Here is a 3680-nt window from a genome sequence, read left to right on the forward strand (position 1 = left end):
TCGCTCTTCGAGGGAAAATTCTTCAGAACAGACCCAGATGTGGTAGATCTACTTCCATAAAAACATCTGGAACAACAAAAAATCCTGGCAGATTATTCCATGCATGTCCTAATCGTTCGGAAAAAGTAAAGTACCGTCCGAACCCATTTTAATCCCATACAAATTGCGGGTCCAAAGAGTCTTACGGTTGTCTGATCCTAAGACAACTACCATTTGTTCAAATGGACAGATGAAGGAATGCTCGAGGAAATCGAAGACATGAAGAACCAAATCGAAGATACGCTGAAGGACTTTGCATCCCTGAACATCAAAACGTCTTGTCTTCAAATTGAGTTAGACCGTACTCAGAATGAAGTTAAGGATTTGACCAGAGAGCTCTGCGTCTACAAAAGCTTGATTATTACTGGTGTTGTTCTCATTGGATATTACTGTTGCTTTTTCGCTTAGTTAGCTCTTCATGGTCACTTGTAAAAGACTTCTTCAAAACCGCTTCAGTTATTATCTATTTTGCTTGTTTTAGACTTTGCAGTACCACTTTGCTGTCATTATCAATTTTTTACAATGGAGTATTTCGTCGTTCATCTATTGACAATGTTGAATTATGGATCCTATCAAACCAATTGTGTTCAGTTGGTTCAATTTAACATCAAATCATCATCCACAACGTGTTTGTTCCATGGATACCCAACTACTTCGCTACCTAGTACTCTTTTAAGTATTTGTGGTCACTACTATGACCACAGTATCATTATACACTGCGAACTACTAAAGCTCCTCATATTACATTTCATATTATTTCGTATCCAAGAGCCCATAGCCACACCAATTATTCAATAAAAATCACATAGGTGTACATATAGTATTCTCCGTCTCTGCGGAGAGAAGTCCTGTGGATACAGACTATGGATAGTAATCAAAGCTTGATTATTACTGTTGCTTTTGGCTTACTTAGCTCTTCATGGTCACTTGTAAATGACTCTAAATCCTCATCCACATCGTATTTACTCCGTGGATACCCAACTACGTCGTCTTCAAAATACTAAAGTTCCTCATAGTACAATTCATATTATTTGGTCTAAAAGAGACTATATCCACGCCTAACGATCAATAACACTAGCATCGGTGTCCATACAGTTTACTCTGTCTTCCCACCTACAGATGTCCGGTGGTCACATTCCTCGACACCATTATCGCTTGGATAGTGAACCGTGGACTACAGTAATGTAGTTCAAATATATACAAAATATTTATTGCTAAACTTGGATTCCATAGCTCTACCTTCAAATTCCAAAACGCATTACACTCTACCTTCAGATTCCAAATCGCCTTACACAATAAATTTACAGCAAAATTATGCAGCAATTCCTGGTGGACATAAACAAACTAAGATACGAAGCGTTGCGTCGAACACAACATATTCATCATCAAAATATTCTTACACGATTGTCGCCATGTCCACATAAAAACCAACCTCCACATTACAGAACAAACGCAAATTTCATACAAAACATCGTCCTACACCTACTTGCCATTTATTACAACAGAAATCATCGTCAACATTACCAGCAAGGTCCCCATCAAGAATAAGAGCAACACCTTCTTCTCATCAAAGCTCCTACGCCCCGCTTCAACTATCTGAATCCGTGCATTAATTTCCTGGTAATCATGACCTCCCATTTTAACCAGTTCCAACAATTCCTCGAGCTTACTAGTCAACTCGCCAACCTCTCGCCACATTGTCGGTGGGTCAACTTCCTCGCCATCACCTCTCGAAATAAAGTACTTGTTCTGCTTCTTCAAAATATCAAACTCCGCCTTTAGGTATCGTATTTCTTCTTCGATCGCATCATCCCACCATTTACGCTTGTCACAACCACCTTGCTAAACTCCGAATGCACAATACCCAAATATTAAAAGAAAAATACTACAAGTAAAGCCAATATGAATCAATGTCTCACCTCTCGCCTACGGCAGCAGTAGAACCTCCGTCCCTCAAATCCTTCAGCCGAAGAAGTTTCTAAAACCACTCGCTCGCAACAATAACACAGCTCGGGAATACCTTCTTGATAATCTTCATACATGCCAACACTAGCATGCTCCAAAGAACTCCAGCTACAACTATAAGGCATTTCGAAGAAGAAACCTACCCACCGCCGTTTGTTAGTCACTTTTAACATTACTCTCATTCCCCTTTTATAACTCCACTCATTTAACCTAATTACATATTCAAATAATTATTTTCTTACCAATACTAATTACTAATCCACCATACCATATCCACCCACCACTTGATCCCTGTGCATGTCCACTTCTTGATCATCTATACGTATAATCTGTCTTTGGACCTACAGATGTTCTGTGCATACATTCCTCGATACAATTCTCGCTTGGATAGTATACCGTGGACTACTGTAATGTAGTTCACATCTATACACAATATTAATTGATAAACTTGGATTCCATAGCTCTACCTTCAGATTCAAAAATGCATTACACTCTACCTTCAAATTCCAAAACGGCTTACACAAGAAATTTACACCAAAATTATGCAGCAATTTCGGCTACTATACGTCTTACTACACGCTCTCGTAATGATAACAACACGATCAAACACAATAATACGCATCTATTTTAGAGTTTTACAACAACAACGATTCAATACAAAACATAGACAACATCGTTCATTACATATAATTATCCGGAGTTACATAAAACATCAAACGCTGCTACAACCACCTCCCACATGCCTAGTGTCCGCAAATCCTTACCTGCATTATTACGCCCATTAAGAATTACTGTTTCCAATACTCAATATTGTAAGGTTCCCAGAGATAGAAAATACCTCAGCACGCAAGGACGCCCAACCTTAGCTGCTACCAAAGGTGGATACAAAACGTTGGACAGTGCAATATCAACATTCCCCACGTCTATGACTGGGTTTATAACACATGCATAGTTCTCTCTCCATGTACTAGCTTGAACCATTTACATACCAACTCACTCACTGGCATTTCAATCTTCCTAGCCGCCACTATTGCGTGACCACATGGTATTTTCAACTTGTCAAACTCGGCGCATTCACATTTTCTGTACCCCAACATGCTTATGTGATTCTCCCCAAAGGTCCCAATAACCTCTACATTTGTAGACAACAGCTGCCTTAAACTGATGTACTTCACTTCAGCCAAAGTTTTAGTCATCTGTCTCTCGACCGCTGGGGTTACTTCCCTCAAATGCATACGTGAAGCCTCCTTACGCTCACTGAAGAATGTGCTCATAGTTCTATGTATACACTTTACAGTATCAATAATGGAAGAATCTCTCCAAACCATCATCGTTGCAAAAACATGATTCGCCATCTTAGTTGTCATCATGTTATAACGATCTCCATCAAAATGTGATCTACCCCACCTCGCAAATCCAAGTTTCTTCAGGTAATAATAACACTCTCGGTTTGTCGCTTTTATCTGTCTGGTCAGCATCTTGAAATTCCCTCTACGGTATGTGTATGTGGCATTTTCCACAGCCATAGTCAATCTTTTATCTTTATACCTACGCTTGATAACGTTTTCCACTACCGATCCACAATAAACTAGACCAGCAAGGGGAAAAAACACCCTTATACCCTTCTCTATCGCTCTACTAAGATCAACAAAACTTCCCCTAAAGTTATACCCGAG

Source organism: Eutrema salsugineum, unplaced genomic scaffold, assembly GCF_000478725.1.
Source record: "Eutrema salsugineum unplaced genomic scaffold, Eutsalg1_0 scaffold_17, whole genome shotgun sequence".
Taxonomy (NCBI): Eukaryota; Viridiplantae; Streptophyta; class Magnoliopsida; order Brassicales; family Brassicaceae; genus Eutrema; species Eutrema salsugineum.